At 39.1% G+C, this 22,663-nt stretch overlaps 1 pseudogene; it reads left to right on the top strand.

Annotated features, from left to right (window-relative positions):
• LOC143388539 (uncharacterized) overlaps positions 1-22,663 on the top strand; it is a 200,403-nt pseudogene that overhangs the window by 133,167 nt on the left and 44,573 nt on the right.

The raw sequence follows: 22,663 nt of genomic DNA, 5'->3' as shown, positions 1-22,663 counted from the left end.
GATCCCACCAATAACACAGGGGCTCTGATGCTGCTACCAGGTCAGCACTTGAGTACTGAGTCTCCAGTCTCCCAAGATTTTACGATGAAGATCTTGAATGGCTGCATCAAAGTGTCTAAAAAACAGTGCTTCGAATCACTCATTCAGATATTCTGAATCACAGGATAGTTATCCTGTGTCTTCATAGCCATGCCCCATTAACTCTGGAAAAACCACTAAAGTCATGTCTCTTTCTTCTAGTTTGACGCCATCCTGGATGTCCTGTCATCAGCGATTGTCCTGTGGCGTTATAGCAATGCGGCTGCGGTACACTCTGCTCATAGAGAGTACATGTAAGTGGATTCTTATCTTTTTTGCAGACTACAGAACTCTGAGGGCATGCAATGAGAAAGTCCTCAGACTGCCTTTGAAGGCACCTGATGTGATTTTTAACCACGTGAAAAGTCTCTCCTGGGATGGTTAAAAAGATGGAGTGTATCTGTTTAATTCTCTGTTCCCTGCTCTTCAGTCTGGAGTGAATATTTATTTGCTTGTCTGTCTGTCTTTCCTTCATTTCTTCCTCCCTCCCTCCCTCTCTTGCTCCTTCCCTCTCTTTCCCCTCCTTTTTCTTTCCCAGGACCACACACATGCTTGGCAAGTACTCTACCACCGAGCTACACCCTGCAAACCCCCAGAGTCAGATTTTGGGTTTTGAGAATCAGTACTTGCTATCTCAACACTGCATTCCCTCATCTGGAAAAGCAGGAAATAATTCCTTCTCTATGCATTGTGATGAATACATACACATGCATGTACATAAATATATTAATTTTTGTGTGTTTATATGTATGTGTGTGAGCATGTGTGTGTATCAGGGCAAGAGTTTTGCCCTGCCTCTGCAGCTTTTGAATGGTTCAACACAAGTGAGAAAATGCCTCCCTGCTGAGATTTATGATAGTGCCTGGAGAAAAGGTATTTTTTAAAATTAATTTATTTTTTTGTTGCATTATAATCTTACATAACAATGAGATTCATTATGACATTTTTGTACATGCATATGACCTAATTTGGTCGATCTCATTTCCAAGTACCTTCCCTTTCCCTTCCCTCCTTCCTGCCTCTGATCTACTTGCTTTACTCAATTGATCTCTCTTCCATTATTATTATAATCTAATTATATTTAAAAGTGGTATTGATTGTGGTATATTTGTATATAGGCATGGCATAATTTGGTAGATTTTATTCCCAGTACTCCCCCATACCCTGCCCTCTTCTCTTCCTCTCAATCCCTTTTCTCTACTCTATTGGTTTCTAGAAGGTACTCTTGAATGGGATGGTAAGCTGTACTCTTAACATTCAAAGGTTGAGAGGTCTCTTTGATGCCAGGAGATGCAGACAGTAATGTACTCGAGATTGAATTTGTCTAATGGAAAATTCAAAGATGACACCATAATGAATTCACTAATGAATTTTAGTTTACTTTATTGTTGGTTTTGGGTAGTACACAGAAACTTCTTTTATGTGTTAAATACTTTTTATGTGTATTAGCTCTTTTAACAAATATTAAGTATTGAGTTTGTGATGTCATGGATCATTTTAGAGAAAGTTAATTTTAAAAAGTGCATTAATTTGTGGCTGAAAAAAAAACAAGAAAACAATTGTAAGTACCAAATTAATTTTGTAAAATTACAAGCAGCGGTTCTGAAATGATCAAAATTGTATTAACACTGGTCTATCTGAAGGAGCAGCTAATGCTTCTACCCAATCTGTTATGTGGGTATTTGAAAAATTTAGTAAAAGAAGTCTCCATAGCATTATCTAGGGAAATTCTTGGATTTCAAGAACTAGCCACTGTCTTGACAGAAGAACATATAATCTTTGGTTCTATAGTTGCACTATCTAATATTCTTACCACTAATGCAATATTTTAGCACTTGATCTGTGGCTTGTCCAAACTGAGATGTGTTGGAAATGTAAAATACCTACTAAATTCCCAAGATAGGAAGAAAAAAAGAATGTGAAAGTTTTATTAATATTGAGAATATTGATTGCATTACATGTTAGTATCAGAATACTTTAGATATATTGGACTAAACTATTAGAACTACTTTTTCTTCTGTTTATTTTTAAATATGGTTTCTAGGTGTTGAAAATTATGTGTCTTGCATTCTATTTCTATATATAGGAAAAATGAGAATGATTTTAAGTAGAGAACTCTTCTCTCTGCCTATTCTTTCTTATTTTAGAGTTAATCAAGAATTTGATTTACAGTTCCAGAAGGAATTGAGTTCAGAGTGTCCCAATTTCTCTTTTCTAATTTGCCTTTTTTTCTGATTTTCTTTTGGCCCAGATAATTTTCATGTTTATTGGTTATAGTCATAAATTATTGTAGATTTTTTCCTTTTTTCCCCCTCTGTGTTGAGGATTACACCCAGGAAGTGTTCATCTCTGAAATATACCCCGTCCCTTTTTAATTTTATTTTTGAGACAGGGTCTCACAAAATTGTAATCCTCCTGCCTCAGGCTCCTGAGAAAATGGGATTATAGTTGTCTACCACCATACCCAGCTATTGTGGCTTTTCTGTGAGAGTCAGTTTCTCTGTAAAGTTTGCCCAGATCAAGTTTAAAGACAAGAAATATCTTTGGTTTCACTGTTTTTAATGATACCCAAACAAACACCATTGCAGAAAGTCTATATTATTATTCTAAAGTCAGAACTCAGAGATGATGCTTTTATAATTCCTAGGTGGTTGTTCGTTAGAAGATGCCAATGAATGCACTTGGAGATTTCTAATCTAGGAATTAAAATTATATTCACAGTCTTCTGTATTGTTGGCTTTAAAGTTTTAATCTCTGGCTTATCTCATGTAAGTTAAAAATTCATGAAATCACTGCCAGCTGAGAAACTGATGTTTGCATATTAATGAGCATAAATGAATTATGAGCAGCATAACTAGAAAAATCATTTGTTTTCATGATGTTGCTAGAGAAGATTATTAGATGGAAATGGAAATATCCAAGTGGGCCTTGGTTAAGCTTTCTTATTTTTCTGTTCTGGACTCAAAGCCACTGAATGAGTTTGAATTTCCAATGCAAAGAGAATAGAAACTTTTTTTGATCTTGCTTTCTGTTGACTGTCCTGACTATGCATGTGCTGGGGTGTTTGATGCTAGAGGAAGAGAGATACCACTTCTGCACCACCACAGAAGGGTAACCCCAATTGATTTATTGCATTAAAATGGGGTTTTTTTTGTTTAAAAACCCCACATAAATGAAAAGTTGTGCTCCATTTGTGTGCAATGAATCGAAATCCATTCTGCTGCCATGTATAATTAGTTAGAACAAATAAAAAATTAAAATATAAAAAAGCATAAAATTTCCTCTTAACCATTTTTAACATTTTTAAAAACATTATTTATTTATTCTTTAGATATATATGACAGCAGAATGCATTTTGGGGTCATTATACACATTGCAGCACAACTTTTCTTTTCTCTGGTTGTATATGATATAGCTTTATACCATATGTGCAGTCATACATGTACTTAGGGTAATGATGTCTATCTCATTCCACCATCTTTCCTATCCCCATAACCCCTCCCCTCCTCTCCCTCCCCTTTGCCATTTTTAAGTGTGCAGTTCAGTTGTATTAATTTTATTCACATTGTTGTGAAGCAGATACCCAGACCTATTTTATTTTGCAAAACTGAAATTCTATGCCCATTGAACACTTCTGTAACAGCAGTCACTTTCTGGTTCTATGACTTTGAAGATGCTAGATGCCTCATAAAGGGGTCATGAAGTCTTTGATTTTTGTGACCAGCTTATTTTAATTTGTACACTGTCTTCAAGGCTCATCCATCTTTCATTGTGTGACACAATTTCTTTCTCTAAAGATTGAATAATATTCCACTGTACGTATATAGCATATTTTGTGTATCCATTCATTCATTGATAGGTATTTATATTGCTTCCACCTCTTGTTTATTGGGATAATGCTGCCATGAATGGGTGTGCAAATATCTCTTTGAGAACTTGCTTTCAGTTCTTTTGGATATATATCCAGAAGTGGCATTCCTGAATCACATGGAAGTCATATCTTAAAATTTTTGAGGAACTTCCATTCTGTTTACCACAGCACTTGCACCATTTTATAATCCCATTTACTAGTTATTCAAGCTCCAAATTTTGTCAGTCACTTTTCTGTGAATAACGGGTATGGGACAGATGGAGAATCAGGTTTTCTCATGGTCTGAGTTTTCAACATGAGTATAATAGATGGAAGAGCAATGGAATCACGTAGATGTGCAAGGGAAGGAGTCATCAAATAGACCAGAATATCCAAACTGGGCCAGGAGGGATGGGATGACAATGACAAGGTTAATGAACAGTCCTCATAGATTAGAAGTCCCTATGAGGTCAAGAATGGTTGGTGTAGAGCCAAGTGTAGTGACATACATCTGTAATCCCAGTGACTTGTGAGGCTGAAGCAGGAAGATTGAAGGTTCAAAGTTAGCCTCAGGAAAATGGCAAGGCCCCAGGCCACTTAGAGAGACCCTGCCTCTAAATAAAAAAAAATTTAGAAAGGGAGCACTGAGGATGTGGCTTAGTGGTTAAGTGTCCCTGGGTTCAATTCCTGGTACTAAATAAATAAATAAATAAATATGGTTGGTGTGTGTGGGAGGGGAATGCTAATCTGAGAATGAGAAGTTAAAAGCCAAGAATTCGTAGCTGTTTCATTGGTATAGATTCAGGATGAGAGTGTGGCTGAGTTAGGGTGGTCATAAAAGGTCAGAGGTTTGAGTGAGGCCAGGAGTTGGATGGATGCTTCATCTGGAATGGAAGTTAACAGGAGTGTTTCCAATTTGGGGAGCAGATACAAGCAGTAAAACAGGTACTACCATCATTAGTAAATGAAGGCGGGCCAGGAGGTTGGAGATAATGAAATAAAGGAGGTATACTGAGTGGTTGAGTTGGATGGCAACAGGCAGTGTTGCGGAAGCAAGCTGGAGAAATGGTTTGAAATTGATGTCTGGAGAAAGAGACTTTGAAAGTGAGCAAGAGAAAAACTGTCTCTTCTTTGAAGGTAGGAACAATAGCTTCCTCAGTGGAAAACCAGGTTATCACCAGGGCAGGAAGGTAAAGAGAACAATCAGAACAGAGCTCGAAGGTGTGGAGATTGGGGTATGAGGAGACTGCTTGGTGGGAAGGTTTAGGGCCATGCTAGAGGAGGGAGTATAGAGAACCTGGGGACAGGGACAGGGTGGTAGCATTGGCCCTGTGCCAGTGAATTGCTATGCAGCCACTCAAAAGAATGAAGCAGTATTTGTATACTTACATTGTGAACACCAAGGTTCATTAAGTAAAGAAAGCATGGTGAAAAGTAGTATATGTGGTCTTTTCTCACTGGTTTTAAAATAAAGGGTTCATAGTCATGCATGCTTGCTCAGGCATATAAAAGATCCCTGCAGGGACACAAAGGAGACTGGCAGCAGGATCGCCTTCCCTCTAGCAGAGGGACTGGGGACAGAGGCAGAAAGGAGATGTTCTCTTTATGTCCTTTAGACCAAAGCTATCCAATAGACTATGATGTGGACATGCTCTATATCTGTGCCGTACAGTCAGAGCCACTAGCCACATGTGGCCATTGAGCTTGTCACATATGGCTATATCCATGGGGGAACTGGATTTTTAACTTTAAAGAATTTAAATAGTCATGTGTGGTTAGATGCTAATGTAGTGGACAACGAATGCTTCTTTAGATAGATCACTTTCAATGTATACTTTTTATTTTATTTATTTATTTATTTATTTATTTATTTTAGTTTTCGGCCGACACAACATCTTTGTTTGTATGTGGTGCTGAGGATCGAACCTGGGCCGCACGCATGCCAGGCGAGCGCGCTACCACTTGAGCCACATCCCCAGCCCTCAGTGTATATTTTTTAAACAGAGTTTTAATAAATCAAAAACATGGGGCTGGGCTTTAGTTCCTTGGTAGAGCACTTGCTTAGCCTTCCTAAGGCACTGGGTTCCATCCCCAGCACTGGGAGAAAATAAAATATCCAAAAAAAAAAAAAAAAATCCAAAAAAAAAGCATAGAAAACCTGGAAATGAGAGGAAGATATTGAGAGAAGCAGGGTGATGCTGCAGGTGGAGAGTGTGGGGAGAAATTAGTGTACCAGGAACTTGGCAAGGTTGAATGACACAGGGAATTTTACGCCTGTCTTCTTAGCCATTCTCAGCCCCATGTACCATGTAAGGCCACAGGAAGGACAGCCTCCTGCTGCTGTCAGCTGCCAGGGCCATCGGGATGCTTGCCACAGATGGTACAGCTTGATGCTCTTTGGGAGCCTCTGACATTTTGCATATGGTTGCAGCACAGGTGGGGTCCCATGAAGACGCCCTTTCCCCAGCTGTCTCTTTGGGTGATCTGTCAGCTCATTGAGACAGAGGGGTGGAGGCAGATGGAAGGCGTTGCTCACCTTTCCAGGCTTACTTATTCTGCAACAGAGTCAGCCACACAGCCGGAGATGATGATCTTCTGTTTCAAATGTACCTGCAGATGGCATTTCTAGCACGCTGGAAAGCGAGTTTGAGAGCTCTGGAATGGATGCTCTTAGAGACGCATAAATTCTTTGTGTGTCTTCTCATATGAAATAAATGGGGTACCCTGGTTCTTACCCAGGGAACTTGCTCTGTTTTCTTTTCCAATTTGCTGATCCAAACTCCTCGGCCTCAAAACTACCCGTTGACAGGATTGCTTGATGATCGCCTTTTGATGACTGACTTCCGCAGTGCCCTTTCTGCTTTTGGAAACAAGTCCAAAACTTAAAAAGAAAAGTAACCAATTCAGTCAAGAGAATGATGTATTGGTAATTTGCTTCTGTTGCCTAATCTAAATGGACTGCAAAGGCAATGATTTATACCAAGAACCATATTAAAATAGTATCAGTCTCTCTGACTTCTCATGGGGTGTTTGATCTGGCCCTAAATCAAAGACTCTGGGGGAAGCAAATCCCATTTACCCTACATCTCTCTAGTGCTCTTAGCTTTATAAAGCTCTTCAATGTGTTTTAGCTCAAGAGCAGAACCTGAACTAGAAGAATAAATAACTTCAGAGCTGCCCTCAATGACTAGTGAGATCTGAGGCAGAAGGTAGAGCCTTTATGGCAGGACATGAGCTCATTTACCTTAAATAGTTTGGATTTTGTCTTACCTGAAGGGTAGAAGGGAATGGTCTCCAACTGGCAAAAGCCTTTGATCCACCAAAAGACATGTGAAACCTGCCAGGGTGCAGACATGACACTAACTGGTTGTGCATTATGGGCGGGGAATTAGAGGATGGAGTGTAGACTTGGTCTCATTAATAATTAAACTATGTCCCCCCAAAAGATATGTTGAAGTTCTAACCTGCAGCACTACAGAATGTGATTGTATTTAGAAATACGGCCTTTGCAGATGTCATGAAATTAAGATGAGGTCATGCTCTATGAGGGTGGCCCTAACCCAGTGTGACTAGTAGCCCCAAGAGAAGAGATAAGAGAGACACACAGAGTTGACAGCTATGTGAGATGCAGGCAGAGATTGGAGTGGTGCATTTATAAGCCAAGGAATCAAAAAGGATAGTTTTAAAATGAGTGTGACTCTAATGACACCTTGATTTCAAACTTCCAGCTTCCAGAACTATAAGACAATGAAGTTCTCTTTAAGCCACCAAGTTTGTGGTGCTATTAAGATTGTTCTGGAAAACTGATACAGTCCTCAAGAAGAGTCCTCCATGAGGGCTATGCTGTCTCTCACCAGCTCTGTCTTTCACTAATTTATTAATCTTTTGAAACCTCAGCTCTCCCTTCTGTGAAAGGGGAGGAGAGTTATGGCAGTGGCCAGATGCTTTGTGGTTAAGATGAAGCCTGGCACTGAATGTGACTTCAATATATGCTCAGAAATGTTAGATGAATAATTTTCCATCCTTAGAGTTTGGGAAATGTTTTAATTTGTTGTACTAAAGTGGTGTGATATTATCTGTCCCCATTATTTTTGTTTTGCTTCTGAAGAGCACAGAATAAAAGAACTTACCAAGAAAAAAAATTTAAATTTGAAGCAGACACTTTTGCATGCTTACAAAGTTGCTTTGACTTGGGGACATTGTGTGGGGGGGAGTAAGTAGTGGAGGTGACAAACGTTGTTCCTTGATTTCTTAATCTCACTCCCCTTCAAAGAAATGTGATTTGTGTGTGGCAAGTTAAAGTAATTCATAATATTATAGAAAGTTGAGGCAATTCATAAAGGTACAAAGAATGTATTAAAACTCACTAGTTACAGAGCATCCCAGGGAAAACTATAGCTAAGGTCTTTATATGTAACATGTATGCATACACATACAAGCACATGGTCATACATCTTTAAATATGTATATATACACATATATATGTGTATATATACACATATAATATATATATACACACATACACACATGCATGTGTATATATATACGTGTGTGTATGTATTAACATAGAGATGTTCATCAAAGTGGTTTTTCTCCTGTATTTTGAGCATCTTCCACCTTAGAATAAATAGAGGTTTTTATTTTTTGATAGCTATGTGGTATCTATGGATTTAGTCTATTTTGTTTCAGGATATTTCTACTAAAGAAGTGGGTTATTTCCAATGTCTTGGTGTTATAAACAACCCCAAATAACTGTCTTTATACATTTGTATTTTAATGCTTTTCTTATTTCTTTAGGATCTGGTACTAGAATTTGAGGTCAAAGTTTAGGCTACCATAATATTGACAAGCAGAGTTAAAATATGCTCCAAAAATATCATTCTAACTTATGTTCTCACTAGCAGCAGCTGAGGGTGTCTGTTTACTCACCTTTGCCAGCACCAAGTGTTATAATTCTTTTTGAATTTGCCATTTGTCGAGGTGGAAAATTGAATTCCTCATGTTAACATGCATTTCTTTAGTTACCAATCTAGTTGAATAAATTCCCATATGCTTCTTGGGCATTTGTATTTCTTTTGGGAAATATATTGCCAGAATTTTGATTGGGAATGAGAAGACTCTCATTTATGTTTTGGAAAGGAACCCAGATTCACACTCCTAGAACTCAGGTGACTAAGAAGTACAGCATCATAATTGATCAACTAGTTCTTACCTTACCTCTCACCACCTATATTCTTTTTTTCTTCTTTTTTTTCTTCTTTCTTTCTATTTTTTTTGCACAACTGTACTTTTTTCTGTTACAGATCTAATTACCTGAACTTCACTTATGCATTGGTAAATTTGTTTGTCCAGCTCCTCATAACACTTTAAACTCACCAGAGCAAAAGTCTTCTTTTATCTATCTTATTCCCAGGCCCTAGACTAGTCCCTAGCATGTAGTAGGTACTCATTAAAGAATTGCAGAATGAATAAGTTTGTTGGGTTGAACCCAAATACCATGTGTAACTATAAAGCTCTAATAAAAAAAATTGCAAGATGAAAGATTGAACTATAGGATCCCTTGAAGTTATGTAAACTTTTGGTAACCCTTATTAAGATTCTAGTAATAACCATTCACTGAGCACCTGATTTATGCCATGTATCATGCTGGGCTCTGGCTTAAAGGTGTTAATACCCAATAGAGAAGGTAAGTATTGTTCTTGAAGGTTCATGGCTAGTAATGGATAGAACTGGGCTTTAAACCCAGCTCTTGATGGCCCTGAAGTTTGCTTCTTACCACTATGCGACACTATCTCTCCAAATGATCATTTGTAGGTCTTGGTTTTACCAGTTTCTCATTCTTCCCTTTTGAACTAGCTTTTCCTAATGGGCATGGTGGTGCATGCCTATAATCTCAGTGACTCAGGAGGCTGAGGCAGGAGGATCTCCACTTTGAGGCCAGTCTCAGCAACTTAGTGAAGCCCTAAGCAATTTGTGAGAAAAATGAAAAAAAAAAAAAAAAGAAAAAGAAAGGCCTGGGGATGTATCACAGTGGTAGAGCACTACTCCTGGATTCAATTCCCAGTATATGCCTCCCCTCCCTAAAAAAACAAAAAACAAAAAAAGCACTTTTTATGGTAATTAGCTGAATCCACAATTAATTTAGCAGGAGTTAATTCAGAAGAATTAAAAATTATAACATCATTGAACTTGAAATGCAGCCCTGGGCTTTGGTGCTACTGTGTAAGGTGGGAAAATGGTTGGAATTGGCCAGACAGAGACAAACTGCCTGGGCCACTACAGGGCAGCCTAGGTGCCTGGTAGACATTACTAGGAGCTGGCATTTATGTCCTGGGTTTCATGGCAAATAGCTGTCATGGCAAGCACCTCCAGTGTCTCAAAGGCCTTCCAAATGAGGCTCATTAGTCTCACCTGCAACCCGGACTTCTTCCATGGTCTTTGAAACAGCCCCGTTTTCATGACACAGGGCTGATGCTCAGCTTTCTAGCTTTGCCATCAAGGAAGAGGAGCCAGCCTTTGTCCACAGATATTGCTTATCCTCTGGCACTTGCTGCCATGGTATTCACTGCATGAGAAGTGCTCTATTCCTGAGAGTACCAGTGCCCAGCACTGTGGCTTTCTTTCACCCTGAGGACTGCCACTCTTTTGGAAACCTGAGCTTGCTGTGTCATTGCTTGTTCTCTTTCCTTCCTCTGCTCTGTGCTGCCCTGGTGGGAATTGCTGCTGGTGTTTAGAGATGATGGCCTTAGTCAGGCACCCTCCTGGTAGAGATCAGAATTTGCCGCTCTCTGCTATGACCACCTTTGTTAAAGCGGGGTTTGGGCAGGCTCTTTCCCTTCTCTGAGCTGTCCCATTTTTTCACCCAGAATTTTTTGAGCCTGCTTACTCCACAGCCATATTTGAAATTTTAGAATCAGTTTTTATGGCATGTATTTTTTTCTCACTTTGCCCCATATTTTGTTCTGTGTGTTTGCTATTAGATGTTCTTAATCCAATCTGACTTAACATAGCACTTGACATTGACTGTTGACCAACACCAAAATGCTGATGTGGGTTATAGTTGTCATTTACTTTATACTTTTGGAATTTCCTGAAAAACACTTTTGCAAGGTACATATGTTAGTTTTATAATTCTATCAATCATACTTTTGAGGAATAAAATAGAGGAAATGAATCTGGGGACAAAGAATAAAGCTTTCATCTCCTCCCCATTGAAACTGCTTTCTTTATCCTCTATTGTGCAATTGGTTTTAAGCCATCAGCCCTACTGGGTGTTTTCACATAGGACTGCTACTTTTAGAAAGGAAGTCCTCTCTGTGCATTGTGACCTCTTTTGGGTCTGTGAAGTTGCATGGGATGGAATTCTGGGGATCATTATTTTCCTCCATCTCTCCTGCTTTTCTTTAAGTGTTGTACCCTTTCAGCATGGAGTCAGCTTAGGTTTTATCAGTGTCTCTCTGCATCTTGAGTCAGCTTTTTCATATAGCTAAATTGTGAGATAGGAGGCATTTAAAGGAATACTTGGGCCATTTTTCATTGTTGCTACCTACCTCATAAAATTGTTACGAGAAACAAATGAGATAGTACAGGAAAGTTGCTTGGAACCATATTTGACTTATGCTAGGGATCTGATAAATTGGTGTTATTTTTAACGATAGGTTTTCCATGCAAAATAGAGATAGTTTTTTTTAAATAACTTTATTAAAACATAGTTCACATATGGGCACAGTGGTGTATGCTTAAAGCCCCAGCTACTTGAGAGACTAGAACAAGAGGAGGCTTGCTTGAGGCTAGTGTGGCTTTTAGTATTTTCAGAGTTATGTATCCGTAACTCTCAATCAATTTTAGAACATTGCCATTACCACAGAAAATAGTCCCAAGTTTCTTTACCCTTCATCAGTAAACCCTCCCAGCTTAGGCAACCAAAAATCTACTTTCTTTTTGGAGAGTGTGGACTCTTTTGAATATTTCACAAAAATGGAATCACACCATGTGGTCCATTGTGGCCTTCCTTCACCTAGTCATTCACTCAGTGTGATGTTTTTAGTATTCACCTGTGTTGTCAAGTCAGTTCTTCATGTCTTTCTGTTGTCCCATTGTCTATTACATGGACATGTCACGTTTTATTTATCCATTCATCATTTGATGGGCATTTGAGTTGTTTCCATCTTTGGGCTTTTAGGAAGAATGCAACTATGAACATTTGCCTACAAGTGTTTTTGTGGAAGTATGGACTTTTGGTGAGTGTAGAGCTAAGAGTGGAATTGCTGAAATTGTTAGTCCATTTAGGCTACTATAACCAAATGCTATAGATTGGATGGCTGGTAAACAACAGTAATTTATTTCTGACAGTTATGGGGGTTGGGAAGCCCAAGATCAAGGCAGATACAATGTTCCCATGAGAGATCATTTCCTGGTTTATAGATGGCATTTTCTTTCTGTGTCCTTCTATGGTAGGAAAACCAAGGAGCTCTCTAGGGCCCCTTTTATAAGGGCACTAATCCCATTCATGAGGTCTCCTCCCCATGATCTAATCACCTCCCAAAGGCCCTACCTCGTAGCCTTTTAAGGATTGGGATTCCAATTGTGGAAAGAGAACCAACATTCAGACTGTAGCACTAGGTTGTGTGATAACTATGTTGAACTTTTAAGAAACTGCCAAAATATTTTCCAAAGTGCTTATGCCATTTTGTATTCCTACCAGCAGGGTATGAGGTTTCCAGTTTCTTCACATCCTTGTCAACTCTTGTTATCTGCCTCTTAATTCTAACCTATCTAGTGAGTATAAGTGGCATCTGATTGTGGTTTTGATTTATACTTGAGGATTTTTATGCCTTTGAAAAAAAATGCCTTTCTTTTCCTTTTCTGATTTTTTTAGTTTCCACCACCTTTTAGAACTTCCGTTACCCAGCTAGGCATCGTGGCACATGCCTGTAATCCCAGTGGCTCAGGAGGCTAAAGCAGGAAGATTGAGAATTCAAAGCCAGCCTCAACAACTTAGTGAGATCCTGTCTCAAAATAAAAAATAAAAAAGGGCTAGGTATGTAGCTCAGTGGTAGTGCCCCTGGGTTCAATCCCCAGTACCATAAAAAAAAAAATCCTGTTACCTGTGCTATTAAAGTAGCATGTCATTGGCTGGAGAAGTTTTCGCCAAGAGGCCTCTACCTTACTGAAGTTTGTCCTCCTGGCCTCTTGAGGTCTGCAGGCTGAGGCTTGATTTTAATGGCACAAAAGTCAGGGACTCAGAATAAAGTCACAGAATTGACATGTAAGAACAGGATTCCCATTTGTTAGTGACAAGATATCCTTCACAAGACATTGTCTGGTGTCTGTTTTAGCCTGTATGCTGTGACCCCCAACCTCCAAATTTGTAGGTTGGAGCCCTAACTTCCAGTATGATTGTGTTATGAAGTATCAGGATTTAGGGAGGTAATTAGGGTTAGATGAATTCATAAATGCCCTTCTAAGAAGAGAAGAAGTGAGGAAGACAAAGAGCTCACTTCCTACCCCACGTGAGGACATAGTGAGAAGGCCCCTGTCTGCAAGCTAGGAAGAAAACCCTAATCAGAACCTGACCATACTGGACCCTCATATGACTTTACCTCCAGAGCTGTGAGAAAACAATTGTCCTTTAAGCCCCCTCAGTTTGTGGTATTTTGCTATGGCAGCCCCAATTAAGAAAGTATATGTGTGGTTTATTTCATTTTCCTCCCTATAGATAGAACCACTTACGAATCCTGGCCATTGGAACAAGCAGGGGTTGGAGGAATTCACTATCTGGTGAGACATGGGGCTGTATACTAGCAGTGCTGTTTGAGTCTGAAAGGAGCCACCTTTGAGATAGGCTAAGGTTCCATCTTTGGGCACCACACTTTATTAGCATACTTTTTGTTTCTGTGGCTTCCCCCCTCTTTTTTCTATTCTATGAGCTTTTTTTCCAGTTATGTTGATATTATCACCATCTGCTGACAACTGAGGCTTCTATCTTTTTTAAAAAAATCATATTTTTTGAGTGCCTGTTGGCTCTCGACAGAGTCATGGTGCTTACGGTTTGGCAGGGAACAATGGCCTGAGAGTCGAGGGGTTGAAATACAGTTCCTGCTCTGATCTGTGGTAGTTAAGACTACTCTCTCAGAGTTAACAGTTTCTTATTACGCTTTGGGCACTCTGCTGAGTAATTTCTATGTTTTGTCTCCTTTAAGCATCAGAACCATCCTATAAGACCAAGATTTCACCGTTAAGGTTTTACAGGAGAGGAAATGCAGGCTTAGTGAGGTACAGCAGCTTGCCCAGAGTGTAGAACTGGAATTCTGCTGGTGGATCCAGGATGGGCACCATGTCTGCATGACCCAAGGCATGTGTAGCCTTCATCTCTAAACGGTACTGTGCCCATCCGGCTCAGGAGAGGCCCCAGGGATTCATCATGTGCTGAGGACATGTGTGACAGTGAACATGGAAAGCGGAGGGGAGAACAGCTGTGAGCCACCCCAATCCTTAGCAGGCCCCACAGGAGCGTCTCACAGCCTTATGGACAGCTGGAAGGGGATCCCGGGGGGCTGCTGAGGGTGCTGTTTTTCTTTTTCCTGTAGCCAGAGAGAAGTTATTTTCCCAGTTTGAAAACAATTTCTTTCTTTTCAGTCTGTTTCTGATATACATAATGTCACTACCCTTTGTTTTCATTTTCCCATCTGTTAGGTTAAGGCTGAAACTTCTCATCTTACTTGCCTTGGAGGTATCTTATAAAAAGCATTAAAATTTTGGGGCTGGGGATGTGACTCAAGCGGTAGCGCACTTGCCTGGCATGCGTGTGGCCTGGGTTCGATCCTCAGCACCACATACAAACAAAGATGTTGTGTACACCAAAAACTGAAAAATAAATATTGAAATTCTCTCTCTCTCTCTCTCTCTCTCTCTTTCTCTCTCCCTCTCTCTCTTTTAAAAAAACAGCATTAAAATAGAATATGTTCTAAAGACTTGGAATGTGGGCATGTAAGCTCTTTCCCTCTCTCTATAATTATTAATATATACAAATACATATATATATTTATATATTTTAAGTAAATATTTTAAATAATATATATATATATATTCAGCCAAGAAAATACATACACACACACAAACACACACACACATCCAATACAACATATCAATAGGTATATGATGTATATCTATAAAATCATCATGTTTTTAAATACAATTAAATTCTTATTTTTTAAAGAAAGTATTTTTTAAACTTCCTTTCTTCCTTCTTTCCTTCCTTCTGATTGAACCTGGTGACTCACACATGCTAGGTAAGAGCTCTACCACTGAGCCATAATCCCAGCCCTAAATGCAATTAAATTTTTTTTGAGAGAGAGAGAATTTTTAATATTTATTTTTTAGTTTTCGGCGGACACAACATCTTTGTTTGTATGTGGTGCTGAGGATCGAACCCGGGGTCGCACGCATGCCAGGCGAGTGCGCTACCACTTGAGCCACATCCCCAGCCTCAATTAAATTGTTTTTTAACATACTATTTTATCATTGTATGAACACCTAACAATAGATCTATACTCTTAAAAGACAATGCAGTATTATTAACTAGAGGCACACTGTTGTACAGGAGATCTCAGAGCTTCTTCATCTTGTATAACTGACTTTACGCTCTTTAATCAGTATTGCTTTTTACCCCACTTCCTTGCCTGATATTCTTAAACATAAAACCCAAGGGGAAACCTCTTAAAGGACTTCAGGATTTCCATAAGAAGATTGCTCCAAGGTTTAAATGGAAGAATACAGCACTCTTTCTTTCCATAGCTCTCCTGGGGCAACTGAACAGGGCTTCTTCCTGTTATTTGTTGCTACAAAGGGTTTGTTTAGTTTGGGTGTTATCACACACTAAATTTTTTTCTCTGGTATCTACAGCCATGAAAATCATTTTCTCTTTTTGCACATGTTGTTTTTAATGAGATAACTCAAGTGCATGATACATCAGTGATGTGGAAGCTGCCCATAAATAAACAACATGCTGATCTTGCCTTCTCTTAAATTCAAGTTCAAATTCTCTTCCTCCCCTAAGGAGACTGAGTCTGAGATCATGGGTCACCCAGGTTATTCTAGGTGTAGTTCTTCCAGAATAGGAAAACATGTGTTGGAGTCTGAAATTGATGGCCTTTAAAGAACAGTAGCTGTGTACACTGTCTGTGGGCAAATTCTGGCTGAGAGAAAGGATATACATTTGGAAAATGACACAGTTAATCCTTGATCTCAGTATCTTTTATTACCCCCTAATTTTGAGCAAGATATTTTGTTGTCTTCAGCTAAGACCCATCTGGCTATCTCTCTGCTCCTTCTTCAGGTTGGATTTGACTGTTTCAGTTGACAGTCCACAAAATGTGGCCACAGGGTCCTAATGGCCTTTTCCAGGTTACTATAGCAGAAAGCAAATTGTAGCTTTGGCTTACTTTGAATTTCTAGGTTTACTTCCTCATTTCTGGAGTGGTGAGTAAGTGATTAACTCATCATTGGTTTCTGGTTGAATAGATGTCTGTCAATAAGCATGCCTTTTGTGTTGTACATGAGAAGGTAAAATTTATTTTGAAAAAGTTCGGTTTTACTCATTAGTTTCATATCAAGAGATGCACTTCCAAATACCCTACTCTGAGGTGTATTCATTTATTCAGTGAGTTATTTAGGGCCTACTGTGTGCCAGGTACTTTGTGAGGAACCAGGAAGAAACCTGATAAATCAGCTCCCTGTCTTAGATACCTAAAAGGAGAAAATGGACAATAAAGTAATTGCAGAGGTAGTAAGAGCTGTGAAGAAAGTAAAACAAACCAGGATACTGAGACAGAGTGCATGAGGAGGGCTTCTCTGAAGTTGGGGGTTAAGGGAGGTCACTCTGCAGAGGTGATAATTGAATGAATCCTTTTTTTTCCAGGCAGAAAGGGGCCTGGAAAAAAGTATCCCCAGACAGAGGGATCACTGCAAACAAAGTCCCTAAGGTGGGACCAGCTTGCTGTGTTTGAGAGTCAGAAAAATGGGTTGCTGTGGCTGGACCCAAGTGGTGAGGGAAAAGGGAAGACACAGCTGGAGCCTTGGAAGCCTCGGGAGGAAGTTTTGATTATCAGAGCAGTAGGAAGCCAGGGCTGAGTTATTAAGCCTTGGGGTGAAATGACCTTGTTGTATAATTAACACAGGGGAGCTTAGATGCTTTGTTGTAAGAGAAATCTGCTATTCTTATGAATATGTGAGGCCCTCCATTGTCTCTTTAAAAATGAAAATACTTTATTCATTTTGTGATTGTGATTAAGGTATGTACATGTAGAACAAATACCTTTAAATTAATATAAGTTTGAAAGTGAAAGTTTTCTCTCATGCACTCTATCCTCATCCTTTTTTGCCTTTCTCCGTAAAAGAAAACCATGACGAACACAGCTCGGTGCCTTTGCTTCCAGAACATTTTCTTTGAAATTAAATAAGATACGCATGTGTATGCTTTATAGACACACCACACACACACACACACACACACACACACACACACACACACGGCTTGGTGTGAAAATAAAAATAGGATCTTTCTATACATATTGTTCTGGAAAATGCTTCTTTCTCCTAACACAAAATCAAGGTTATTTAGAAATATTCTGCCCATATATCTAACCCATTCTTTTTAATGACTTCATGGAATTGTGCTGTTGGCCATAACATAATTTATTTAACTATCTATTAGGAAACCTGAGTTGTTCCAGCTTTTGCTGTTTCAGCTTGTCTGTGAATCTGTGCATGCCCCTTTGTTTATTCCTTTAGGTCCTATGTTTGAGATATGGGGTACTTTTTCTTTTCATAGGAGACAACTAAATTGTGAGTTTTAAAATCCCTTAGTGTGTCCTAGACCAGTCTGTTTTCTGAATGAGAGCAAAAGCTGGTTTGTTGGCAAGAGTATGCATTATACCAGAGACCTGTCAGTCCCTAAGTATGGCGGGGCCCTTGTTTGTCACTGATCTGTAATCTTGATTGTTCATGGTTTGACTGCTCTGATTGGAAATGCTGCCAGCCATAAATAAGCTAAAGAATGAGGAACATATGTAGGGAATGGTAAGCTCACCTATTTCATATGCACACGAAGCCTGGAGTATTCCCCAAGCACTCTTCAGCGTGTGGGCACAGCTGCAGGTCTGTATTAGGTGGCTTTGCCTAATATCATGAGTAACTAAAGCCAGGGACAGGCTCACAAACAAAAGACTACACAACACTGGGTTTGCCCTTTGCATAATTAACCCATGATGCTGCCTTTCCAGAACTGTGGTTGTTTGAGGCATTAGCAAGCACATTCAGCATCAGATACACATTCCCTTATTTTCAAATCTACATTTTGCAAATATCACATCTATCAGAAGCAAATGAGTTTAGGGAGCCAGATTTGGCTAATAAAAGATCTTGAGAGAAAGAATGACTTATGAGTAAGTTTTTTTGCATCTGTTGTTACATCCAATCCCTTGAAACACTCCAAGAAGACTGGTCTCACTGAGATGTTTGGGGAGGAACTGTGTCTGTGAATCTGTGCACTTGGGGCTGCTGTGTGTTATCTGGACATGAATTTGTGGAGTAGATTTTGGGGAATGATTTTTGTTTATGGTGCATTTAGCTCTAATCACTGAGCTAGGATTTAAGCCAGATTGGTATTTCTATGAGTCTGGCTGACTCATAGAAATATAAGAGCTGGACTTTTCTATTTTGATTTGTCAGGGATACAGGATCATGGACTTGTGTTGACCATACAGACCTGAAATTTGATTTGAAATGTGCTGTGTTCATGCCATCTCATTATTGTCAGCTTCTGTCTGGTACCACCCACTGCACAGCAAAGAGGGTAGGTCCAGTCTCAGGAAATCTTTGGGAACAAGTTTAGGGTATTAGATAAAGCTTTTTAAGAGGTAGATTTTTCTTTTTTAATGGCAAAGTAGAATAAATGTAAACCCCTTTACTCCCTTCTCTTCATCAAAGTTGTACTGTGATAGAAACTGATGGTAAAAAAGTGGTTGGAGCTCAGGCCAGAAAGAAAGCATCATTGAAGAAATGTGTGAAAGTGTGCAAAACACTTAATTTGTCCTTGGATTCTAAGCTTTATAATTTTGAATTGGAACACCTCAAAGGAAGAGTGTGTATTGTGTGTGCACATATATGTGTGTATGTCTTGGTGAATTTATTGAGGAACAAAATAAATTTACACATTACCTACTTTTAGAAATAATTACTTTGATTTATTCCCTCTCCAACCCCTGAGGGAAGCCCAGGTTATTAGATTTAGTTCCAAAGAAGGCATATGTTTCTGAGTTAATGAAAAAGCCTTAAACTAGTCATTCAGGCTTTTTTATTGTTCTGTGGAATATAAATAGTTTTGGTAGATGTATTAGAAGATCTTCTTTGAATATCTCTGAGGTCCATTTTATATTGGAGAGTCAATCATGGAACATTTTTTTCTTTGTCAGTTGGCTTTTGGAGAGTAAATCTGAGAAAATTCAACCTGAAGGATGGTTGTATCTGAAAAAAAATAGAGCATTTGTAGAATGAATTTTTAAGGGAGCTGGGCTTGGGAAGTAGCTAATGCTACCCCATATTTCTTGTTGTTGGTTTCAGTCTCAAACAGGACACAGGGCCTCCACACCTGCAAGACTGATTGTCTTGTGAAGTCCCACACTGGCTGCCAGATTGGAAGTGGCCTTTATGAGTATCCAAGGTCCCCAATTTCCCTACGGTGCTTCTCTCATAGTCCTGCATAGTTACCCTGCACACCCCTGCTTGGATACCTGTGGTGATTTCTCCTTTCTGGAGGTCTTGAAAAGTAATTGTAAAAAACATACATTATTATTTTTAAATGAATATATATTTTCTATTTAAAAACTAAAGTTTCATCATTCTGACCGGACCATACAGACCTGGCTCCAAATTGATTGTTTGACTAATCAAGGTCTTCCAGAATATTTGTCCAACCTGAGTTCAGTTCACTTAGGTGTACCCTCACTATCCTATTCTATTATTCTTAAGAATGTTATGCGAAACTCTTGGCAAATGACTTCATAAAATAAAAGTAAATAATCCAAGGCACCATCCTGAATTATCAGGCTGGGAAGCCATTGATAAAGAGAATGAAATTAGGACAGTCCCATTAATTTCTCTTAAACCTAAGTTAGCTGGACAAAAATCTTTTTCATTTTGGAATGTTTATAATCTTTTGAATAAGTCATGAAAGAATTTGATGTAAGCCTTTTATCAATCTTCAGTTTATAAGACCTACTTAAAAATAAATAGTGAGACCTGTTCCTCGACTTCTAGAATAGTTTTCTGTTGGCCTTGACTCTTTTTCAAAGATGGCCTGCAGTTTTTCCACACCAATTGGAGTTATGATTTAATATTTAATTTGATGGGGTTTGGGATTTGGGTCCCTCTAGGTAGGAGTGACCAGGAGTTTCTTAGCAAAGATCCCTTGTTGAACTTTTATGTTCTCTTAAGAATTCAATTTTCTTTTTTAAATTGGTGCATTATATTTATGCATAATAGTAGGATTTATTGTGACATATTTGTACATGTGCATAATTTGGTCAATTTTGTTTCCCAGTACCTCCTCTTTCTCTCCCCTCTTATTTGCCTCTGGCCCCCTTCCTCCAACTCTACTGATCTACCTTCTGTTTTCATGAGATTCCTATCCCCATCATGCTTCTTTTCCTTTTTTTCTCTCTAACCTCCAAATATGAGAGAAAACATATGACCCTTGAGTTTGAGTCAGGCCTATTTCACTTAACATAATGCTGTCAAATTACATCCATTTTCCTGAAAATTATATAATTTTGTTCTTCATTACTGTGTAAAACTCTATTTTTTTTACATATTCTGCATTTTCTTTATCCATTCTTCCATTGATGGGCACCTAGGCTGATTCCAGTGTATAGCCACTTGGAGAACCATTGTTCGAAGAGTGTGCAGCTCAAAATTCAACGTACTTACAAGTCACTCTAGGTTGTTAGAATGTGATTTCTGGTTCTGGAGGTTTGGGGAAGATCCTGAGATTCTAATGAGATTTCAGGTTATATCACAGCTGGTCCAAGAACCATACTTTGGGTGGCAAGCCTTTGAAACACTGGAGTAGAACAGGGCTCTCAACCTCAGCTCTGTGGGAATTTGGGGCTGGATAATTCTTTGTTGGGTCTCTCTTGTGCACTGTGGAGTATTCAATAGCATCCCTGGCCTCTACCCATTAGATGCTACCAACACCTCACCCACCCAGCAAAGAATGTTTATAGACAGTGCCAAATATATCCTGTGGGCGGGGGCAGGGACCATTGGAGTATTGTCACCTTCTGAGGCTGGATTGTAGGACCTTTCCACCTTCTTCACAATCCTCTGTCTAATGGAAACTTTCTTCCTTTGATCAAGAGAAAAATCATTTATCCACCTCTAGACTGGTCCTAAATGCTTGAAAGAGGCCTGCAGATGACTAGAGTCATTCATACCAACATGAATTAAATAGCAGCTCCTTTGTCTAAATCAGAGAAAGGATCAAGATGTTGACGAAGTAGTGGAGGCCTGAGAAAATGAAAAGAGAGTGCCTTTCTAGGTATTTTCAATGATGGATATTGAAAGCCATCAATAATAGCTTTATATGTAAATAAATAATATGGTTATATTTACATGTATTTATACACATTTATATATATATATATATATATGTGTGTGTGTGTGTGTGTGTGTGTGTGAGAGAGAGAGAGAGAGAGAGAGAGAGAGAGAGAGAGAGAGAGAGATACAAAATCAGATTTGGAAATGGCTTTCTCCATTTCTAGACACCTTTGGATTAAAAAGAAAAATAATTGAGCACCATATCTCACCTCTTTTCTGTTACGTGAAGTTTTTGGCATGTGACCTTTTAACAAGCCCATGAATAATTTCCTTAATTGACTGGCTGGTGATGTTTTTATTCTGTAGTGTCAGTTGCAGTTCAATGGTAGCACACACACTCCAACCCCCACCTACTCACCCGCTGACAAGCTATTAAATCAGTGGCGGTTGTAAATTGCATATCTCTTTCACGCTTTTGAACTGGAAGGCCTTGTTCCACAAAGCATGTTAATGGTTAATAAAATTACTGTGTACACACACATCAGTCTTATCCATAAGACCCTAATTCTCTCACTTGGTTGAACTACCTCTGGCATTAATGGGGCAGATTGAATGTGAAGTTGTGATTATGCAGCGCCTCATTATGTGAGTTCTGTAAGGGGCGGGTCCTTCTTTCCATCTGTCAGAAAGCCAGTGGGCTGGTAATTAGGAAGGGAATGGGCATCCCAAGGGCTGCTCCAAACCACATGGCATTTTTCTTTCAGCATGCATGGCATCCTGTCTCCCCCTACCTTGTTTTGAAAAAGCAAATGGTAGAGTACTTTAATTCAAAATCATTGGGCAGACAAATTAGAACAAAATGGGTACTTGCAAAAGTAGGGAAAATTGGAATGATTGATAGATAAGGCAGTAGAATAATTATAATGAGAATAATAAATGACTTTCCTCTTTCTTGCTCCCATAATTATTTTCCCCATGTGGCTGGCAACCTGTCCTTATAAGGCTGTTTGTCTTGTTGGCAAAATAAAGGCTGTGGTTGGTAAAAAGTTACCATCATGTCTGTGGCTCCGATACCAGCACAGTGGATTCCCTACAAATATGCCCTCATAGTTTTTGGTGTGGGGATTTTGGGAGATGAGA

This window comes from Callospermophilus lateralis, assembly GCF_048772815.1.
Source record: "Callospermophilus lateralis isolate mCalLat2 chromosome 11 unlocalized genomic scaffold, mCalLat2.hap1 SUPER_11_unloc_2, whole genome shotgun sequence".
Classification (NCBI taxonomy): Eukaryota; Metazoa; Chordata; class Mammalia; order Rodentia; family Sciuridae; genus Callospermophilus; species Callospermophilus lateralis.
Note: the sequence above shows the minus strand (reverse complement) of the source record. Positions and strands in the feature narration are given on the sequence as shown.